Source organism: Hylobates moloch, unplaced genomic scaffold, assembly GCF_009828535.3.
Source record: "Hylobates moloch isolate HMO894 unplaced genomic scaffold, HMol_V3 SCAFFOLD_8, whole genome shotgun sequence".
Taxonomy (NCBI): Eukaryota; Metazoa; Chordata; class Mammalia; order Primates; family Hylobatidae; genus Hylobates; species Hylobates moloch.
Window position 1 is genome coordinate 78515488 of NW_026652283.1, and position 25031 is coordinate 78540518.

The 25031-nt window shown below is 38.5% G+C and overlaps 1 protein-coding gene and 1 non-coding gene across 5 annotated transcripts in view; one reads left to right on the plus strand and one right to left on the minus strand.

Annotated features, from left to right (window-relative positions):
- Positions 1–25031, minus strand: part of DOCK3 (dedicator of cytokinesis 3) — a 649329-nt gene that overhangs the window by 474260 nt on the left and 150038 nt on the right. The gene's annotated exons all lie outside the window — the stretch shown is intronic.
- Positions 5114–5240, plus strand: LOC116473993 (small nucleolar RNA SNORA63). The gene has a single exon (XR_004249540.1). It is a non-coding gene; the product is annotated as a small nucleolar RNA SNORA63 (small nucleolar RNA).

The following is a 25031-nucleotide window of genomic DNA, read 5'->3' on the forward strand; positions in this document are numbered from 1 at the left end:
TCAGGAAACAACAGGTGCTGGAGAGGATGTGGAGAAATAGGAACACTTTTACACTGTTGGTGGGACTGTAAACTAGTTCAACCATTGTGGAAGTCAGTGTGGCGATTCCTCAGGGATCTAGAACTAGAAATACCATTTGACCCAGCCATCCCATTACTGGGTATATACCCAAAGGAGTATAAATCATGCTGCTATAAAGACACATGCACACGTATGTTTATTGCGGCACTATTCACAATAGCAAAGACTTGGAACCAACCCAAATGTCCAACAACGATAGACTGGATTAAGAAAATGTGGCACATATACACCATGGAATACTATGCAGCCATAAAAAATGATGAGTTTGTGTCCTTTGTAGGGACATGGATGAAACTGGAAAACATCATTCTCAGTAAACTATCGCAAGGACAAAAAACCAAACACCGCATGTTCTCACTCATAGGTGGGAATTGAACAATGAGAACTCATGGACACAGGAAGGGGAACATCACACTCCAGGGACTGTTGTGGGGTGAGGGGAGGGGGGAGGGACAGCATTAGGAGATATACCTAATGCTAAATGACGAGCTAATGGGTGCAGGAAATCAACATGGCACATGGATACATATGTAACAAACCTGCACATTGTGCACATGTACCCTAAAACCTAAAGTATAATAAAAAAAAAAAAGACAATATATCTAGACATGTGTACATGTGAAAATGGAATTCTTTTTCAAAATTTCAATTAAACCACAAGAAGGCAGGACAAAGAAAAGAGAAAAATAAAAAATTATTTTACAGAGAAAACAGGAACAGAAGATAAAAAATAAAACGGCAGCCTTAAATCCTAATACACCAATAATTACATTAAATGTAAATTATATAAATGCACTAAAAGACAGAGACAGGCAGAGTATACAGGTAGATATGACCAACCTATATGCTGTCCACAAAATAACTCACTCTAAATACAGTGATACAAGCAAGCTGAGTGTAAAAGGACAGTAAGATATGTTATACAAAAATTAATCAAAAGAAAGCAGTAGTTAATGTCAAAGTAGACTCCAAAGCAAAAAAAAAAATTTACAAAACACAAAAAGAGACACTATTTAATGACACAGGATTAACCACCAAGACATAGCAATTATCAATGTGTATGCACTAAACAAAAGCTACAAAATACATGAAGCAACACTGACAGAAATAAAAATAGGCAAATCCACAATTATAGAGAGGTATAGAACTAGATAGAAAATCAGCAATTATAAAGAAAACTCAACAACACTATCAACCAACAGGATCTAGCAACAGTCATTGAATAGTCACCTAACAAAAGCAAAATATACTTTCACTTCAAGTATATACACCAAGGACATACACCAAGAAGACATACACCAAGAAAGATCATATTTCTGGGGGAAAAAAATAAGATTAAAAGAAATGAAATCATACATGAAATATTTTCTCCAACCACAATGCATTGAAACTAAAAATCAGTAACAAAAAAAATTTCTAAACATTTAGAAACAAAACAATATACTCTAATCCATGCAAAAAGGAATTCTCAAGGCAAATAAAAAAGTTACACCAAACTGAATAAAAATGACAATATAATATAACAGAATTTGTGGAACACAGGTAAAGCAGTGCTGAAAGGAAATTTTATGACAGTTAAATATACATATTGTTAAAGAAGAAAAGTTTCAGATCAATAATCTAAGCTCCCATCCTCAAGAAATTAGAAAAAATAGAGAAATATAAAACTGAAGGAAGCAGAAAGAGGGAATATAATACAGAAATCAATAAAATTGAAAACAGAAAAGCAACAGAGAAAATCAATGAAATATAAAGCTGGCATTGGACAATATATATAAAATCAACTGATTTCCAGTCAGGCAAAGAAGAAAATAGAGAAGATGCAAACTATCAGTATCAGGAAAGAAACAGGGTATCATTACAGACCCTACAGATATCAAAATGTTAATTTTAAAAATACTATAAAAATATCCACACACATCAACGTGACAACTCACAGGAAATGGACCAATTCCTTGAAAAACACCAACTACCACAATTCACCCAATCTAAAATAGATAATTTGAACATCCCATACTATTAACAAAATTTAATTTATATTTTGAAAACTCTCAAAAACTCTGCAGCCCCAGATGGCTTCACTGCTAAATTCTACCAAATGACTGCAAAAGAATTAGCTCTAATTCTACCAAATCTCTACTGTAAAATAATAGAAAAGGGCCAGGCACAGTGGCTCACACCTGTAATCCCAGAACTTTCAGAGGCAGAGGCAGGAGTACGGCTTGAGTCCAGGAGTTTGAGACCAGCCTGGGCATTTTGTAGAAACCCCATCTCTATTAAAAAGTTTAAAAATTATTCAGGTATAGTGGCATGTGCCTGTAATCCCAGCTACTTGGGAGGCTAAGGTGGATCACTTGAGACCAGGAGTTCAAGGCTGCAGTGAGCTATGATTACACCACAGCACGCCAGCCTTGGTGACAGAGTGAGACCCTGTCTCTAAGAATATTTTAAAAAGAATAAAAGAAAACAATATTCCTCAATACATTTTTAAAAGCTGGTATTACCCTGATACCCAAAATCAAACAAAGACAATATAAAAAAATTAAACTAATATTCCTCATGAATATACATATAAATATGCCTAATCAACTATTACTACATATAATTCAATGATATATGAGTTAGGCGTTATAAGGGTTATTCTAAGGATGCAATTCATCTTCAGTATTCAAAAAAATCAATGTAATCTACATTAATACTTTAAAGAAAACAATCACATAATCATATCAATTAATGCAGAAAATACATATGACAAAATTCAACACACATTCATGATAAAAATAACACTCTTGGAAAAACCAAAATAGAAGAAATTTTCCTCAACTTGATGGAAAGCACCTACAAAAAAAGCTACAGCTGGCTGGGAGCAGTGGCTCATGCCTGTAATCCCAGCACTTTGGGAAGTCAAGGTTGGCGGATCACCTGAGGCCAGGAGTTCACGACCAGCCTGGCCAACATGGTGAAACCCCGTCTCTACTAAAAATACAAAAATTCGCCAGGCATGCTGTAGACCCAGCTACTCGGGACGCTGAGGTGGAAGGACTGCTTGAACTCAGGAGGTAGAGGTTGCAGTAAGCTGACATCATAGCACTGCACTCCAGCCTCAGGGACAGAGCAAGACTAAGTCAAAAAAAAAAAAAACCCTACAGCTAACATTATTTAGTGGTGAAAGAATGTATATTTTCCTCCCAAGATCAGAAACAACGCAAGGTCCACTTTCACCACTCATATCAATATACTGCTGGGAACTCTATCCAGTGCCATAAGGTAAAAATGTAAAATGTAAATAAAAAGCATACAAGATTAGAAACAAAAAAATTAAAATGCTGCCTAGAATAAGAGAATTCTGAAAGGTTGCAGATACAAATAAACATACACAAATCAATTATATTGCTATATGCTAGTAATAAATTCTGAAACTAAAAATACAACACCATTTACACTCACTCAAAAAGAGTGATTTAGTTAGGTATAAATCTAACAAAACAGACACACAACTTGTATGTAGAAAACTAAAAAACACTGATAAAGATATCAAATACAATACTATGCTTATGGAAAACTCAATAAAGGAATGCAAATTCTCCCCAAATTGGTATACGTGTTTAATATGATTCCTATAAAAATGACTTATATGGAAAGGCAGAGAGACTAGAAGAGCTAAAAATAATTTTGAAAAAGAATAAAGTGAAAATAACAGTCTACTTGATTTTGAGACTTATTATATAACTAATCAAGACTGTGCAGTATTGGCAAGAGAATTTACATATAGATCAATGAAACAGAGAACCTATAAACAGACCCATACAAACATATGCCACTAATCTTCTATAAAGATGCAATAGCAATTTAATGGGAGAAAAATAACCTTTTCAACAAATGATACCAGAGCAAATGGACGTCCATCAACAAAACTATAACCCTCAACCTAAGTTTAAAACATTCTATAAAAATTAACTTAAGATGGATCACACCTTAATTGTAAAACTGTAAAACTTTTAGAAATACAACACAGAAAACAATTTCAACTTCTAGGGTTAGCCAAGAACCCACAGACTTGACACCAAATGGACAATCCATGAAAGGAAAAATTAACAGATAAGAATTCATCAAAATTAAAAACTATTTCTCTGTTTAAAAAAAAAGAAAACTGTCAGGAGCATAAAAGGATAGGTTACAGACTGGAAGAAAACATTTTCAAATCACACATCTAACACAGACTAGTATCTAGAATATATAAAAAACTCTTGCCCCTTTCTATGCAGTCAAACCGAGCCAGCATCTGGGCCCATCATCAGGCCACACCTTCCTCAGTCACGCCCCCTGCATCCTGATCACCGATGACAACAAAGTGAGCAAGCTTCAGGCCTTCAGGAAAATGTGCAAGCAGGATCCAAACATTCTGCATACCAAAAAAAAAAAAAATGCACTTCCTGAGGAAGTGGGTGGAGAACATGGAGGCTAAAGTATTGCCTGCTATTTGCAAAGCTGAAACAGAAGAAAATATCAAGGAGAAAAACAGAGTAGGAAGGTAAAAGAAAACAAAAAGACAGATGAACGATTAAGTCAGGAAAGTGATCTAGAAATCAACAATGAAGATGTGACTGAACCAGACACTGATGCCTCTCAAGAAATGGGAAATGAATGTGCAAAGATAACCAAGAAGATGATAGATCAAGCAAATGACAAGAAAGTGGCTGCGGCCAGGTGAGGTGGCTCATGCCCGTAACCCCAGCACTTTGGGAGGCCAAGGCAGGCAGATCACGAGGTCAGGAGTTCGAGACCAGCCTGACCAACATGGTGAAACGCATCTCTACTAAAAACACAAAAAATTAGCCAGGCGTGGAGAAAGAAATAGGGTTTGGAACTTTACTAAAAGAAATAATAACAGAGAACCCTCCAAACATAGCGAGACACATCGATATCCAAGTTCAAGGTTACAGAACACCAAGAAAATTTAACCCACAGAGGACTACTTCAAGACATCTAATAATCAAACTCACAAAGATCAACGATTAAAAAAAGGATCGTAAAGCAGGATTCAGACTACAATATAGCTGCTAAGTGCTGTGTTGTCGTTCCCCCTGCTCAAAATAAAGTTGTTTCTTAACTATCTAACATCACAATTAAAAGAACTAGAAAAGCAAGAGCAAACACATTCAAAAGCTAGCAGAAGGCAAGAAATAACTAAAATCGGAGCAGAACTGAAGGAAATAGAGACACAAAAAACCCTTCAAAAAATTAATGAATCCAGGAGCTGGTTTTTTGAAAAGATCAACAAAATTGATAGACTGCTAGCAAGACTAATAAAGAAGAAAAGAGAGAAGAATCCAATAGACGCAATAAAAAATGATAAAGGGGAGATCACCACCGATCCCACAGAAATACAAACTACCATCAGAGAATACTGCAAACACCTCTACACAAATAAACTAGAAAATCTAGAAGAAATGGATAAATTCCTCGACACATACACCCTCCCAAGACTAAACCAGGAAGAAGTTGAATCCCTCAACAGACCAATAACAGGCTCTGAAATTGTGGCAATAATCAATAGCTTACCAACCAAAAAAAGTCCAGGACCAGATGGATTCACAGCCGAATTCTACCAGAGGTACAAGGAGGAGCTGGTACCATTCCTTCTGAAACTATTCCAATCAATAGAAAAAGAGGGAATCCTCCCTAACTCATTTTATGAGGCCAGCATCATCCTGATACCAAAGTCTGGCAGAGACACAACAAAAAAAAGAGAATTTTAGACCAATATCCCTGATGAACATTGATGCAAAAATCCTCAGTAAAATACTGGCAAACCGAATCCAGCAGCACATCAAAAAGCTTATCCACCATGATCAAGTGGGCTTCATCCCTGGGATGTAAGGCTGGTTCAACATACACAAATCAATAAACGTAATCCAGCATATAAAGAGAACCAAAGACAAAAACCACATGATTATTTCAATAGATGCAGAAAAGGCCTCCAACAAAATTCAACAACCTTCATGCTAAAAACTCTCAATAAATTAGGTATTGATGGGACGTATCTCAAAATAATAAGAGCTATCTATGACAAACCCACAGCCAATATCATACTGAATGGGCAAAAACTGGAAGCATTCCCTTTGAAAACTGGCACAAGACAGGGATGCCCTCTCTCACCACTCCTATTCAACACAGTGTTGGAAGTGCTGGCCAGGGCAATTAGGCAGCAGAAGGAAATAAAGGGTATTCAATTAGGAAAAGAGGAAGTCAAATTGTCCCTGTTTGCAGATGACATAATTGTATATCTAGAAAACCCCATCGTCTCAGCCCAAAATCTCCTTAAGCTGATAAGCAACTTCAGCAAAGTCTTAGGATACAAAATCAATGGGCAAAAATCACAAGCATTCCTCTACACCAATAACAGACAGAGAGCCAAATCATGAGTGAACTCCCATTCACAGTTGCATCAAAGAGAATAAAATACCTAGGAATCCAACTTACGAGGGATGTGAAGGACCTCTTCAAGGAGAACTACAAACCACTGCTCAATGAAATAAAAGAGGATACAAACAAATGGAAGAACATTCCATGCCCATGGGTAGGAAGAATTAACATCACGAAAATGGCCATACTGCCCAAGGTAATTTATAGATTCAATGCCATCCCCAACAAGCTACCAATGACTTTCTTCACAGAATTGGAAAAAACTACTTTAAAGTTCATATGGAACCAAAAAAGAGCCCATATTTCCAAGTCAATCCTAAGCCAAAAGAACAAAGCTGGAGACATCACGCTACCTGACTTCAAACTATACTACAAGGCTACAGTAACCAAAACAACAAGGTATTGGTACCAAAACAGAGATATAGATCAATGGAACAGAACAGAGCCCTCAGAAATAATGCCACACATCTACAACTATCTGATCTTTGACCAACCTGACAAAAACAAGCAATGGGGAAAGGATTCCCTATTTAACAAATGGTGCTGGGAAAACTGGCTAGCCATATGTAGAAAGCTGAAACTGGATCCCCTCCTTATACCTTATACAAAAATTAATTCAAGATGGATTAAAGACTTACATGTTAGACCTAAAACCATAAAAACCCTAGAAGAAAACCTAGGCAATACCATTCAGGCCATAGGCATGGGCAAGGACTTCATGTCTAAAACACCAAAAGCAATGGCAACGAAAGCCAAAATTGACAAATGGGATCTAATTAAACTAAAGAGCTTCTGCACAGCAAAAGAAACTACCATCAGAGTGAACAGGCAACCTACAGAATGGGAGAACATTTTTGCAACCTACTCATCTGACAAAGGGCTAATATCCAGAATCTACAATGAACTCAAACAAATTTACAAGAAAAAAACAACCCCATCAACAAGTGGGCGAAGGATATGAAAAGACACTTCTCAAAAGAAGACATTTATGCAGCCAAAAAACACATGAAAAAATGCTCATCATCACTGGCCATCAGAGAAATGCAAATCAAAACCACAATGAGATACCATCTCACACCAGTTAGAATAGCCATTCAAAAGTCAGGAAACAACAGGTGCTGGAGAGGATGTGGAGAAATAGGAACACTTTTACACTGTTGGTGGGACTGTAAACTAGTTCAACCATTGTGGAAGTCAGTGTGGCGATTCCTCAGGGATGTAGAACTAGAAATACCATTTGACCCAGCCATCCCATTACTGGGTATATATCCAAAGGATTATAAATCATGCTGCTATAAAGACACAGGCACATGTATGTTTATTGCGGCACTATTCACAATAGCAAAGACTTGGAGCCAACCCAAATGTCCAACAACAATAGACTGGATTAAGAAAATGTGGCACATATACACCATGGAACACTATGCAGCCATAAAAAATGATGAGTTCATGTCCTTTGTAGGGACATGGATGAAAATGGAAATCATCATTATGAGCAAACTATCGCAAGGACAAAAAACCAAACACTGCATGTTCTCACTCATAGGTGGGAACTGAACAATGAGAACACATGGACACGGGAAGGGGAACATCACACTCCAGGGACTCTTGTGGGGTGGGGGGAGTGGGGAGGGATAGCATTTGGAGATATACCTAATGCTAAATGACGAGTTAATGGGTGCAGCACACCAACGTGACACATGTATAGATATGTAACAAACCTGCACATTGTGCACACGTACCCTAAAACTTAAAGTATAATAATAATAAAAAAATAAAATAAAAAAGAAAGAAAAACTAGGGGTAGGCTATATTGGATCTCTATACTATCATTGTAATTTTTCTGTAAATCTAAAACTGTTCTAAAAATAAAATTCTTCAAAAAAAAAAAAAAAGGATCCTAAAAGCAGCAAGAGAAAAGAAACAAATAACTAACATACAATGGAGCTCCAACATGTCTAACAACAAACTTTTCCATGGAAACCTTACAGGCCAGAAGAGTAGCATAACATATTTAAAGTGCTGAAGAAAAAAAAAAAACTTTTACCCTAGAATAATGTATCCAGGGAAAATACACCATAAACATAAAGGAGAAATAAAGACTTTCCCAGATAAACAAAAGCAGAGGGATTTCATCAACACCAGACCTGTCCTACAAAAAATGCTAAAGGGAGTACTTCAATCAGAAAGAAAAAGGATGACGACAAGCAACAAGTAATCATCTGAAGGTACGAAACTCATCGGTAATACTAAGTACACAGAAAAATACAGAATATTATATATAAAACTGTAACTGCAGTGTGTAAACTACTCTTATCCTAAGTAGAAAGACAAAATGATTAGCCCACAAAAAATAATAACTACAACAACTATTCAGGATAGGCAGTACAATAAAATATAAAAAGAAACAAAAAGTTGAAAAGCAGGGGAATTAAAGTGAAGTTTTTCTAAGTTTTCTTTTTGTTTGTATGTTTATGCTAACAGTATTAAGCTGTTATCAGCTAAAAATAATGGATAATAAGGTAGTATTTGCAAGCCTCATGGTAATCACAAACAAAAAAAAATACAGGAGATCCAAAAAAAGCAAAAAATTAAATCATATCACCAGAGAAAAATACCTTCACAAAAAAGAAGATAGAATGGAAAGAAAGAAAAAAGAGAAGACAACAAAACAACCAGAAAACAAACAACAAAAGAACAGGAATAAGTCCCTACTTATCAATAATAATGCTGAATGGAAAGGGACTAAACTCTCCAATCAAAAGATATAGCATGGTTGAATAAATGAAAATGCAAGACCTGATGATCTTTTGCTTACTAGAAGCACACTTACCCTACAAAGGCACATGTGGACTAAAAATAAAAACATGAAAAAAGATATTCCATACCAATGGAAACCAAAAAAGAGTAGAAGTAGCTATACTTAGACAAAATAGATTTCAAGACAAAAATTATAAGAAGAGTTGAAGAAGTACACTATATAACAATAAAGTGTCAATTCAATAAGAGAATATAACAATTTTAAGTATATGTGCACCCAACACTGGAGAACACAAATATACCAAACAAATATTATTAGAGCAAAAGAGAAAGACTGACTTTAATACCATAATAGCTGGAGACATCAACACCCCACTTTCAGTACTGGAGATATCTTCCAGGCAGAAAATCAAAAAAGAAACATCAGATTTAATCTGCACTACAGATGAAATGAATCGAATAGATATTTACAGAACGTTTCATGCAAAGGCTGCAGAATATACATTCTCTTCCTCAGCACATGGATCATTCTCAGGGACAAACTGTATGTTAGGTCACAAAACAACTCTTAAAATATTTTAAAAATGGAAACAATATTAAGTATCTTCTTTGACCACAATGGAATAAAACTAGAAATCGTAACAAAAAGACGTAGAAACTATACAAATATATGCAAAAGAAACAACATGCTCTTGAATGACCAGTGGATCAGTGAAGTATTTTTTAAAAAATGAAAAATTTCTGAAAGAAAAATACAGCAAAAGCAATACTTTGATGGAAGTTTACAGCTATAAGTACCTACATCAATAAAGAAGAAAAACTCTGAATGAACAATCTAACAATCCATCTTAGAGGACTAGCAAAGCAAGAGCAAATCAAACCCAAAATCAGTAGAAGAAAAATAATAAAGATCAGGTCGCACATGGTGGCTCACACCTGTAATCCCAGTACTTTGGGAGGCCAAAACAGATGGATCACTTGCTCTCAGGAGTTTGAGATCAGCCTGGCCAGCATGGCAAAACCCCGTCTCTACCAAAAACACAAGAAATTAGCTGGGCACAGCAGCATGTACCTGTGGTCCCAGCTACTCAGGAGGCTGAGGTGGGAGAATCACTTGAGCCTAGGAAGCAGAGGTTGCAGTGAGCTGAGATCACACCACTGACTCCAGCCTGAGTGACATTGAGACCCTATCTCAAAAAAAGAAAAAAAATTCAGAACAGAAATATATAAAATTGAAACAAAGAAAACAATTTTAAAAAATGAAAAAAGAGTTGGTTTTGGCTGGGCGCAGTGGGCTCACGCCTGTAATCCCAGCACTTTGGGAGGCCGAGGCGGGCAGATCACGAGGTCAGGAGATCCAGACCATCCTGGGTAACATGGTGAAACCCCGTCTCTACTAAAAACACAAAAAGTTAGCCAGGCATGGTGGTGGGCGCCTGTAGTCCCAGCTACTCAAGAGGCTGAGGCAGGAGAATGGCGTGAACCCGGGAGGCAGAGCTTGCAGTGAGCTGAGATCGAGCCACTGCACTGCAGCCTGGGCAACAGAGCGAGACTCCATCTCAAAAAAAAAAAAAAAAGAGTTGGTTTTTTGAAAAGTTAAACAAAACCAACAAACTTTTAGCCAGATCAAAAAAAAAAAAAAGATTATCCAAATAAATAAAATCAGGGATGAAACATTACAACTGACACTGCAGAAAAACAATGATCATTAGTGGCTACTGTGAGCAAGTATATGCCAACACCAATAAATTGGGAAATCTAGAAAAAATGGACAAATTCCTAGACATCCAACTTACCAACATTAAACAATGAAGAAATCCAAAACCTGAAAAGACCAGTAACAAGATTAAAGCCATAATAAAAAGTCCGCTTGGTGCAGTGGCTCACACCTATAATCTCAGCACTTTGGGAAGCTGAGGCAGGTGGATCACTTGAGCCCAGGAGTTTGAGACCAGCCTGGGCAAAATGGTGAAACTCTGTCTCTACAAAATATACAAAAATTATCCAGGTGTGGTGGTATGTGCCTGTAGTCCCAGCTACTTGGGGATCTGAGGTGTGAGAAATGCTTGAGCCCAGGGAGGTTGAAGCTGAAGTAAGCCATAATCATACCACCACACTCCAGAATGGGTGACAGAGTGAGATCCTGTCTCCAAAGAAAAAACAAAAGCAGGCCAGGCATGGTGGCTCACGCCTGTAATCCCAGCAGTTTGGAAGGCCGAGGTGGGCGGCTCACAAGGTTAGGAGATTGAGACCATCCTGGCCAACATGGTGAAACCCTGTCTCTACTAAAAATACAAAAATTAGCTGGGTGTGGTGGCACGCGCCTGTAATCCCAGCTACTCAGGAGGCTGAGGCAGGAGAATCGCTTGAACCTGGGAGGCGGAGGTTGTAGTGAGCCAAGATTGTGCCATTGCACTCCAGTCTGGCGACAGAGCAAGACTCTGTCTCAAAAAAAAAAAAAAAAAAAGAAAGAAAGAAAAGTCTCCCAGTAAAGAAAAGCCTGGGACCCAATGGCTTCAGTGCTGAATTCTACCAAACATTTAAAGAAGAACTAATGCCAATCCTCTTTAAAATATTCCAAAAAATAGAGTAAGAGGGGATACATCCAAATCATTCTACAAGGCCATTATTACCCTAATACCAAAATCAAACAAAGACACATGAAAAAGGAAAACTACAGGCCAATACCTCTGATGAACATTGATGCAAACATCCTCAACAAAATACTAGCAAAACGAATTCAACAATATATTAAAGAGATCATTCATCATGATCAAGTAAGATTTATCCCTGGGATGGAAGGATGGTTCAACAAACACAAATCAATGTTATACATCATTATCAACAGAATAAAAGACAAAAACCATATGATCATTTCAACAGATTATGAAAAAGCATCTGATAAAGTTCAAAATCTCTTCATGATAAAAACCCTAAAAAAAAAACAAAAAAAAAAACAGGTAACTAGGAACATACCTCAACATAATAAAGGCCATATACAACAGACCCACAGCTAGTATAATACTGAATGTGGAAAAGCTGAAAGCCTTTCTTTCCTCTAAGATCTGGAACACTACAAGGATGCCCACTTTTTCAGTGTTTCTCAACATAGTACTGGAAGTCCTAGGTACAGCAATCAGACAACAGAAAAAAATACAGGGCATCCAATTTGGAAAGAAAAAAGTCAAGTTATCCTTGCAGATGATATAATCCTATATTTTGAAAAATAAAGACTCCACAAAAAAAAAAAACTTATTATAACTGATAAATTCAGTAAAGTCACAGGATACAAAATGAACATACAAAAATCAGTAGCATTTCTATATGCCAACAATGAACAATCTAAAAAAGAAATTCAAAAAGTAATTTTCTTTACAATAACCCCACATAAAATTAAATCTATGAGGTAACCAAAGAAGTGAAAGATTTCTAGCATAAAAACTATAAAACACTGACTAAAGAAATCGGAGGGATGCAAAAAAATAAAAAACATTCTATATTCATGGACTGGATGAATCAATGCTGCTAAAGTGTTTATACTTCCCAAAGAAATCTACAGATTCAATGAAATCCCTACTAAAATACCAATGACATTATTCACAGAAACAGAAAAAACAACCCTAAAATATATTTGGAACCACAAAAGAAACAGAATAGCCACAGCTACCCTAAGAAAAGGAATAAGTCTGGTGGAATCACATTACCTGACTTCAAATTATACTACAGAGCTATAGTAACCAAAAGAGCATGGTATTGGCATAAATATAGACATATACACCAAAGGAACACAATAGAGAACCCAGAAACAAATTTACACACCTACAGTGAACTCATTTTCAACAAAGGTGCCCAGAACATACACTGAGGAAGAGACATTCTCTTTAATAAATGGTGCTGGGGAACCTGAGTATCCATATGCAGAATGAAACTAGACCCCATCACTCACCATATACAAATATCTAATCAAAATGGATGAAAGATTTGAATATACCCTCAAAGTACAAAACTGTTTAGAAGAAAATTTTGGGGAAACTCTCCAGGTCATTGGTCTGGTCAAAGCTTTGTCTCAAAAAAAAAAAAGAGTCTCGCTTTGTCACCAGGCTGGAGTGCGGTGCCGCAATCTCGGCTCACCACAACCTGACTCCCTGATTCAAGGGATTCTTCTGCCTCAGCCTCCCGAGTAGCTGGGATTACAGGCACATGTCACCACACCCAGCTAATTTTTATATTTTTAGTAGAGACGGGATTTCACCATGTTGGCCAGGATGGTCTCGATCTCCTAACCTCGTGATCTGCCCACCTCAGCCTCCCAAAGTGCTGGGATTACAGGCGTGAGCCACCGTGCCTGACCCTGACAAAAAATTCTTAAGTAATACCCCAAAATTACTTAAGGAGAGGCAACAAAAGAAGGACAGGCAAAAGGACAGGCAACAAAAGAAAAAATGGACAAACAGGATCACATCAAGTTAAAAAGCTTCTTCACAGCAAAGGAAACAATCAATGAAATGAACAAACAACCCACAGAATAAGAGAAAATATTAATGACTAGAATATATAAGGAACTCAAACAACTCTATAGGAAAAAAGTCGAATAATCTGATCAAAAAATGGGCAAAAGATTTGAACAGAATTTCTCAAAAGAAAATATACCAACTGCAAAACAGGCATATGAAAAGGTATTCAACATCACTGATCCTCAGAGAAATACAAATCAAAACTACAATGAAATATCATCTCACCCCAGTTAAAATGGCTTATATCCAAAAGACAGACAATAACAAATGCTGATGAGGATGTGGAGAAAAGGGAACCCTTGTATGCTGTTGGTGGGAATGTCAATTAGTACAACCACTATGAAGAACAGTTTGGAGGTTCCTCCAACAACTAAAACTAGAGCTACTACTGTATGATCCAGCAATCCCACTGCTGGTTATATACCCAAAAGAAAGGAAATCAGTATATTGAAGAAATATATGTGCTCCCATGTTTGTTGCAACACTGTTAACAATAGCCAAGATTTGGAAGTAATCTAAGCATCTATCAACAGACAAATGGATAAAGAAAATGTGGTACACATATACAATGGAGTACTATTCACTCATAAAAAAGAAGAAGATCCTGTTATTTGCAACAGCATGGATGAAACTGGAGATCATTATGTTAAGTGAAATAAATCAGGCACAGAAAGACAAACATCACATGTTATCACTTATTTCTGGGATCTAAAAACCAAAACAACAGAACTCATGGAGACAGAGAGTAAAAGAATGGTTGCCAGAGGGTGGGAAGGGTCGTAGGGAAACAGAGGGTGTGGTGGAGATGGTTAATGTGTACAAAAAAATAGGCAGAATGTATAAGACCTAAAATTTGAAAGCACAACATGGTGACTACAGTCAATAATAATTGGATTGTACATTTAAAAATAGCTAAAATAGTATAATTAGACTGTTGGTAACACAAAAGACAAAAGTTTGAGGGGATAGATACCCCATTCTCCACGATGTGATTGTTACACATGTATGCCTATATCAAAACATCTCATTTACCCCATAAAGATATAAATCTACTATGTACCCCCCAAAATTAAACATTAAAAATTAAAGAGAAAACCTCTGACACTCCTCACAGAAAGGAAAAAAAAATCCTAAAATGTATGTGGAACCACAAAAGACCCCAAATAGCTACTGCTGGGCAAAAAAAAAAAGGCTGGAAGCATCATAATACCTGACTTCAAAGTATACTACTACAAAGCTATAGTAACCAAAACAGCATGACTGGCATAAAAACACACATAGATCAATAGAACAGAATAGAGAACTCAGAAATAAGTCCACACACAGCCAATTCATTTTCAACAAAAGAACCAAGAATATACATTGGAGAAAGGAGTCCCTTTAATAAATGGTGCTGCGAAAACTGGATATCCCTATACAGAAGAACCAAACTAGATCCCCATCTTCAACCACATAAAAAAATCAACTCAAAATGGATTAAAAACTTAAATGTAAGACCTGGCATTATTAAACTACTAAAACAAAACAAAATTAGAAAAATGCTACAGGACATTGTTTTGAGCAAAAATTGCTGGAGAAGACCTGAAAAATCACAGGCAACGAAAGCAAAAATAGACAAATGGGATTACATCAAACTAAAGTTTTTCAAAGCAAACAATCAATAAAGTGAAGAGACAACCTACAGAATGAAAGGAAATAATCTGCAAATTATCCATCTGTCAAAGGATTAATAACCAGAATATATGAAGAACTCAAATCAATAGCAAAAGAAAAAAAATCCAATTTTAAAATGGACAAAATACCTGAATGGACATTTCTCAAAAGATGTACAAATGGCAACAGGTATATTAAACAATGCTCAATATCACTAACAATCAGGAAAATGTAAATAAAAACTACAATGAGATATCTATCTTACCCTAGTTACAATAGCTATTACTAGAAAGACAAAAAATAACAAATACTGGCAAGAAATGTAGAGAAAAGGGAAAGCACATACACTGTTGGCAGGAATGTAAAGTGACATAGCCATTATAGAAAACAATATAGGGGTTCCTCAAAAACCTAAAAAAGGACTACCATATGATCCAGCAATCCCCTGCTTGGTACATATCCAAAGAAAAAGACATGAGTGTGTGGAAGATAGAGCTGCACACCTATGTTTATTGGAGCACTAATGGCAATAGCCAAGATGTGAAATCACCCTAAGTGTTCATCAACACATGAAGGGATAAAGAAAATATAGTATATACACAAAACTGAATGTTATTCAGTGATAAAAACAAATAAAATCCTGTCATTTGCAGCAACATAAATGGAACCGGTGATCATTAGGTTAAGTGAAATAACACAGTCACAGAGTTTGTTTCTTCTCAAGATGCCTGACTAGGGATGTCAAGTGCCAGCTCTTCTCAGAAAGAAGACCAAAGTTACGGGTGGATGGACAAATCCCAAAAGAAAAACTGAGAAAAAGTAGCCAGGACTTGTCACAGTAGCCATGGGAAGGACATGGGATGCAAAAAGGAAAGCATCAAGAGTCTAGCAAAGATCGACCCCTGGAAAACTGGAGTCTCATGGCAAGGGTAGGTGGGAGTACTTCTCTGCTGCACTCACCCCTGTAACATTATATGAATCATCAAACTGTTGGAAAGACCCTCTGCCCTTGTAACCCAGAGCTATGCTATTGGTGATTATTTGGGAACTTCTCAAGCACAAAGAACCGGGTAGCCAGCTCACACAGGCTACCTGCATTCCCCTCAGACCTGAACTGAGACAGACCATGCCATACAGGTTCCACACTTGTTGTAAGCTACCACCATGCCCAGGGACTCTCTGCCCTTGAGTCACAGCACCACCAGATCCCCTGCAAATATACCCTACAATCCACTCTGACAAACACAGAGAACCATCAAGTCCCTAGGAAGCTGCAGGATGCCTGGAGATCTAACCCTAAGTGTGGGCCACCCATAAGGGAGGGGGAAGTGCAGCCCACCAAAGCCCTCGTTGCACAAATAAAACACAGGAGTAGCGCCAATCACTGCAGGGGCCAGCACCAACACCTGGAAATGGCTGTGGAGAACGGGTCCTCTCCCACCCTAACTGCTCCCATCCATTGTTGCAGAAGCAGCAGTAGTTCTTCCCACTGGAGGATGACACATGTGTACTTGGAGAAAGTGTTGTTTGTGCTTTTCATGGTGGCTCCACCCTTGCTGAATGTGAGTCTGTGCCACTTGGGCCTACATGAAAGGAAGGGTCCAACTCCCCCTCCCTACACAAAATGGCAGTGTCCTGGCAATAAAGGACAACCAATTCATGGAGTTGCCTGCTCTGGATTAGGGGGAAGGGCTCTGCCCAGGGCTCATTTTGGTGGTAGCCATGAGAAGGGCATATCCACAGCCTGCAGCCACACTGCAGCCAGGAATGAAAAAGACAAAGTCTTTATGAAGTGAAGGTCATGAGTCCTGCAACAAAGGCATGATAGGGAAGCAGACTGCATTCTCACTGAATAATGACGAGGAGCTGATGCACTCCTCAGCCCCTCCCCTAAGAAGTAAGCATACTCCAACAGGATCGCTTCCCGCCACCCCCACATCAGGGCAGGTGCTTCCACTTACCATCAGCCTACCTAAGGGAGAACCAGCTCTTACTCTTAAGCACCACCTACTGGATTTCAGCCTGAACTGTACCACCAAATAAAAGACGCTGCCCGAAGGGCTTGATGCTAGATCAGATAAGTTTCCTGAGTTCTCCGTATCCTCAGCCCTGAAGGATATATGTAAGCTAATTCATCCAATATATCGCTACAACAAACAGTATCTGAGAAAGCTGCCACACAGAACATATTCACAACCAGGGAACCCATACAGAGCCTTGGCCCCCTGAAAGCACCCAGGAACTAAGCCAAACAATTATGCACATCCAGACAAGTAACTGCTAAAAGAAATCATCACCACCAAATCAATCTCATAAGAAATGCTCAAAGGAGTTCTAAAGATGAAAATGAAAGATACCTGCTACTATAAAAGCACACGTAAGTATAAAGCTCACATATCATATAAAGCAATTATACAATTGAGATGGCAAGGCAACTAGCTGACAATACTATCACAAGGACAAAACCTTACATAGCAATATCAAGCTTGAACATAAATAAATGAAATGGCACATTTAAAAGACACAGAGTGGCAATTTGTATTTAAAAAAAAAAAAAGACCCAACCTTCTTCTGCCATCTCATATGTAATGACACCCAAAGGCTCAACATAAAGGGATAAAGATCACACAAATGCAAAGCAAAAAAAAAAGAGAGAGAGAGAGAAGGGGTTGCTCTTATTCTGAGATAAAACAGACTTAAGACCAGCAACAGGAAAAAGAAGACAAAGAAGGCCATCATGCAATGATAAAGGGGTTCAATTCAAAAGAAGATTTAACTATCTCAAATATATACACACCCAATATCATACCACCCAGGATATAAAACATATACTACCAAAATTACAAAAAGAGACAGCCATACAGCAATAGTGGAGAACTTCAATACCCACAGACAGAACTAGACACATCACTGAGGCAGAGAAAAAAGAAACTGTGGACTTAAACTCTTCACCAAATGACCTAATAGACATCTACAGAATACTCCAAGCAACTACTACATAATATACCTTTTTCTCATCTGCGCATGGAACATTCTCAAAAATTGACCATTGGGGAGTGGCAAAGATGGCTGACTAGAAGAAGCTAGTGTATGTGGCTCTCACAGGAACAAAAGGGGTGAGTAAATACAACATCTTCAACTGAAACATCCAGGTACTCACATTGGGATTAATCAAGAAAACAATTTGACCCACAGGGAACAAAGAAAAGCAAGACAGGGCAATGACCCACCTGCGAGCAACATAGAGCCAGGAGATCCTCCACCACCCGGCGAAGTGGTGAGTGAATGAGCAACCCTGGAAAACCATGCTTCTCCCACAGATGTTTGCAACCCTCAGATCAGGAGATCCCACTAAACCAGGACTTTCAGTCTTCAGTCTGAGCTACATAGAGTCTGGGCAGAGCAGCCACTCAGGCATGCATGGAGACCCTGGAGCCTAGATACTTGGGCTTCCAGCAAAAGTAACTAGAGCTACAGTAAAGTGGAAGGTTAGACTGCTGTATGTACCCCTAGGAAAGAGACTGAATCCAGAAAGCTCAGCAGCAATGGCCTGCAGGCCCCACTTCCATGGCACCTCAGAAGATAAGACCCACTGGCTTGGAATTCCAGCCAGCTACAAGTAGTGACATTGAACCTCCCTAAGAAGGAGCTTCCAGGGGGAGGGGCAGGCTGCCATCTTTGCTGTTTGGGTGACTTGGCCATTCCAGACTTTGGGCTTTGGAGTCTCTGAAGCAAGCAGGGACTAAACAGGACCCCAAGCACAGCACATCTGCTCTACCAAAACATGGCCTGATTGCTTTTTTAAGTAGGTCCTGACCCATTACTCCTCACCAAACAGGACCTCTCAACTGTGGTCTCCAGCCACTTCCTACAAGTGGCTTTGGGCCAGCAGCTGGTTGAGTATACCCCAAGCATACAGTAGCAGCCCTTTGGAAAAGTGGCCAGATTATTACATGAGTACCTGTTCCCATATCTCCTCACTGGGTAAGTCCTCCAGGCCTGAGCCTGAAGCCAACCCCTACCAGAACTATCAAGCCAGTACCAACTCAGCAACTCCCTAAGCAGAGCCTCCAGGGGCAACTGAAAGCCTCTCTGGCACTGCTTCTGCAATGGAACTGCCCTTCCTACCCTCGGAATAGAGGAAGAAAAGACCCTAAGGGCCTTATCCACACCTCCAACAAGCTGCAGTCGACCCAAAAAGAGGAGGCCATTCTGTCTCCTGCAGGTCCCATACAACCCCCACGGCTCATCACCAGACAAGGAACCCCTGACTTGGGCCTACAGTACAAACCCTCCATCATGGACTGACTGCACTGAGCAAATTCTGACCTGCATCTCTCCGGGTTGGGGTCCTCAAGAGTCAACCAAATGACCCTTGGCCACAGCCAGTACCAAGATCTCTTCCTCTGCTGCCTCTAAGCTGGGAAAGAAACATAAACACTCAGCGCAGAGCTGCAGTGGGCAGCCAAGAAGTATAAAGTCATAAATTACAGCCAGCACTCAAGAAAGAGAGGAACCCACACTTTCACAGCATTGAGAGGGAACATGGCTGCAACTATGAGGAAACACAGGTGAGCCACACAACCGAGCAAGAGTCTACCAACTGACCAATGAGCCTAAGTGTCGCCTTCTGGATTATATCCCAAAACTTCAACACCAAAAATACCTCACTAACATAATCCCCTCTGAAACTAGAGACAAGAAGTCAGCTTCAAATAAAACCCCCACAGAAAGCCTCAGCTTGGTGAAAACATCCAGAAAAGTCAACTGACTGTACTCAATCTACACTGTAGTTAAAGGAACACCCACATGCACAGATGAGAAAAAACCAATGCAAGAACTCTGGTAACTCAAATGGCCAGAATGTCATATGTTCTACAAAAAAACCACACTGGGCCAGGCGCAGTGGCTCACGCCTGTAATCCCAGCACTTTGGGAGGCCGAGGCGGGTGGATCACGAGGTCAAGAGATTGACACCATCCTGCCCAACATGGTGCAACCCAGTCTCTACTAAAAATACAAAAATTAGCTGGGTATGCTGGCATGTGCCTGCAGTCCCAGCTACTTGGGAGGCTGAGGCAGGAGAATCACTTAAACCCGGGAGGCAGAGGCTGCAGTGAGCCAAGATCACGCCACTGCACTCCAGCCTGGTGACAGAGTGAGATTCTGTCTCAAAAAAAAAAAAAAAAAAAAAAACACATCAGTTTTCCAACAAGAGTTCTTGACCAGGCTGAACTAGCTGGAATGACAGAAATAGAATTCAGAATTCAGAATATAAGTAGAAACAAAAATAATCGAGAGTCAGGAGGATGACAATATGAAACCCAAGGAAAATAAGAACCACAATAAAGTGATACAGCAGCTGAAGGACAAAACAGCTGATATAAAAAAAGAACCTAACGGGTCTGACAGAGCTGAATAACACAATACAAGAATTTCACAGTGTAATCACAAGTATTAACAGCAGAATAACCAAGCCAAGGAAAGAATCTCAGAACTTGAATACTGGTTCTCTAAAATAAGACAGAGAAAAATAAAGAAAAAAAGAAATGAACAAAACCTCTGGGAAGTATAAAATTATATAAAAAAGAGGCCAAATCTATGAATCACTGGCATCCCTGAAAGGGAGGGGGAGAAAGCAAACAGCCTGGAAAATATATTCCAGGATATCATCCATGAAAACTTCCCCAACTTTGCTAGAGAGACCAACAGTCAAGTTCAGGAAATACAGAGAACTCTTGCAAGATTCTACACAAGAAGATCATCCCCAAGACATATAACCATCAGATTTTCCAAGGTTGGAATAAAAGAAAGAATGTTAAAGGCAGATAAAGAGAAAGTGCAGGTCACCTACAAAGGGATCCCCATCAGGGCAATAGCAGATCTCTCAGCTGAAACACTACAAGCCAGAAGAGACTGGGAGCCTATACTAAACATTCTTTATTATTATTATTATTAATTATTATAAATTCTAGGGTACATGTACACAACGTGCAAGTTTGTTGCATATGTATACATGTGCCACGTTGGTTTGCTGCCCCCATCAACTCATCATTTACATTAGGTATTTCTCCTAATGCTATCCCTCCCCTTGCCCCCCATCCCACGACAAGCCCAGGGTGTGATGTTCCCCATCCTGTGTCCAAGTGTTCTCATTGTTCAGTTCCCACCTGTGAGTGAGAACATGCGGTGTTTGGTTTTCTGTCCTAGTGACAGTTTGCTCAGAATGATGGTTTCCAGCTGCATCCATGTCCCTGCAAAGGACATGAACTCATCCTTTTTTTATGGCTGCACAGCATTCCATGGTGTATATGTACCACATTTTCTTAATTCAGTCTATCATTGATGGACATTTGGGTTGGTTCCAAGTTTTTGCTATTGTGAATAGTGCCACAATAAACATACGTGTGCCTGTGTCTTTATAGTAGCATGATTTATAATCCTTTGGGTATACACCCAGTAATGGGATTACTGGGTCAAATGGTATTTCTAGTTCTAGATCCTTGAAGAATCGCCACACTGTCTTCCACAATGGTTGAACTAGTTTACACTCCCACCAACAGTGTAAAAGCATTCCTATTTCTCCACAACCTCTCCAGCATCTGTTGTGTCCTGACTTTTTAATGATCGCCGTTCTAACTGGTGTGAGATGGTATCTCATTGTGGTTTTGATTTGCATTTCTCTGATGACCAGTGACAATGAACATTTTTTCATGGGTCTGTTGGCTGCATAAATGTCTTCTTTTGAGAAATGTCTTTTCATATCCTTTGCCCACTTTTTGATGGGGTTTTTTCTTGTAAATTTAAGTTATTTGTAGATTCTGGATATTAGTCCTTTGTCAGATGGGTAGATTGCAAAAATGTTCTCCCATTCTGTAGTTGCTTGTTCACTCTGATGGTAGTTTCTTTAGCCATGCAGAAGCTCTTTAGTTTCTGTGCACAAACTAGAGGAAATAAATAATTTCTGAAAAGAATCTCCTAAGATTGAATCAGGAAGAAACTGGAGTCCTGAACACACCAATATCAAGTTTAAAAATTGAATCAGTAATAAAAAAACCTACCAAGCAAAAAAAGCCCTGGACCAGGCAGATTCACAGCCGCATTCTACCAGACATACAAAGAAGAGCTGCCACCAATCTTACTAAAACTATTCCAAAATATTAAGGAGGAGGAACTCCTTCCTAATTCTTCCACTAAACCATTATCGTCCTAGAACAAAAATCTGGCAAGGACACAACAAAAATAGAAAACTATAGGCCAATATCCGTGATAAATATAGATGCAAAAATCCTCAACAAACTACTAGCAAACTGAATCGAGCAGCGCATCAAAAGATAATTCATCACTATCTAAAGGGTTTGATTCCTATGATGCGAGGATGATTAAACATACGCAAATCAATAGATGTGGTTTACCACATAAATTTTTTTAGAAAACATGTGATCATCTCAAATAGATGCAGAAAAAGCATTCAATAAAATTCAACATCCCTCATGAGAAAAACCCTCAACAATCTAGGCATCACAGGAACATACCTCAAAATAATAAGAGCCATAGATGACAAACACACAGCCAACATCATAATAGGCAAAAGTTGAAAGCATGCCTCCTAAGAACCGGAATAAGGCAAGAATGTCTCCCCACACCACTCTATTCAACATACTACTGGAATTCCTAGCTAAAGCAACCAGGTGAGAGAAAGAAATAAAAGGCAATCACAGCAAAAGAAACTATCATCAGAATAAACCGACAACCTACAGAATTTTTGTAATCCATCCATCTGACAAAAGGTCTAATATTCAGAGTCCACATGGAACTCTACACAAATTTACAAGAAAAAAAAATCAAATAACCCCATTAAAAAGTGGGCAAAGGACATGAACAAAAACTTCTCAAAAGAAGACATACATGTGGCCAACAAACATATGAAAAAAAAGCCCAACATCACTGATCATAGAGAAATGCAAATCCAAAGTACAATGAGATACCATCTCATGCCAGTCAAAATGGCTATTATTAAAAAATCAAAAAACAACAGATGCTGGCAAGGTTGAGGAGAAAAGGCAACATTTTTACACTGTTAGTGGGAGTGTAAATTAGTCAACCATTGTGGAAGACAGTGTGGTGATTCCTCAAAGACCCAGAGGCAGAAATACTATTTGACCCAGCAATCCCATTACTGGGTATATACCCAAAGGATTGTAAATCATTCTATTATAAAAATACAACCACACGTGTTCAATGCAGCACTATTCACAATAGCAAAGACATGGAATCAACCTAAATGCCCATCAGTGACAGACTGGATTTTTAAAAATGTGATACATATACACCATGGAATACTATGCAGCCATAAAAAGGAATGGGATCACATACTTTGCAAGGGCATGGATGGAGTTGGAAGCCATTATCCTCAGCAGACTCACACAGGAACAGAAAACCAAACACTGCATATTCTCACTTATAAGTGGGAGATGAATGATAAGAACACATGGACACATGGGGGTAAACAACACACACTGGGGCCTGCAGGGGTTGGGGTAAGGGGAGGGTGAGCATCAGGAAGAATAGCTAACGAATGCTGGGCTTAATACATAGGTGATGGGATGATCCGTGCAGCCAACCACCATGGCACACGTTTACCTATGTAAAAAACCTCCACATACCTGCACATGTATCCCTGGACTTAAAAGTTGAAGGAAATAAATAAATAAATAAGAAATAAAAGGCATCCAAATAGGAAAGGAAGAAGTCAAATTATCTGTTCACTTACTACATGACCCTATCCCTAAAATATTTTAAAGATTCCTCCAGAAGTCTCCTAGTCCTGATAAATTACTTCAGTAAAGTTTCAGGATACAAACTTCGACATACAAAAACCAGTGTCACGTCTATACTTCAATAGCATTCAAGCTCACAACCAAATCAAGAACTCAATCCCATTTACAACTGCCACAAAAATACAATACAATACAATACAATACAATACAATACAATACAATACAAAATACAATACAATACAATACAATACAATACAATACAATACAATACAATACAATACAATACCTAGGAATACATTTAACCAAAGAGGTGACAGATCTCTACAAGGAAAACAACAAAACACTAATGAAAGTAATCATAGATGACACAAACAAGTGGAAAAACATTCAATGCTAATTCAAAGATCTGTATCATTAAAATGACCATGCTGCCCAAAATAATCTACAGATTCAGCACAATTCCTATCAAATTACCAATATCATTTTTTACAGAATTAGAAAAAATAATTGAAAAATTATTTTTAAAACCAAAAAAGCACCTGAATAGACAAAGTAATCCAAAGCAGAAAGAACAAACCCAGGAGCATCACATTATCTCACTTCAAACTATACTACAAAGCTACAGTAATGAAACAGGGTGGTAATGGTACAAAAATAGACACGTAGATTAATGAAACATAGAAAAGCCAGAAATAAAGCCACATACCTACAATCAACTGATCTTTGACAAAGTTGAGAAAAGTAAACAACGGGGAGAGAACACCTTATTCAATAAATGGTGCTAGGAAAACTGGCTAGCCTTATGCAGAAGAATGAT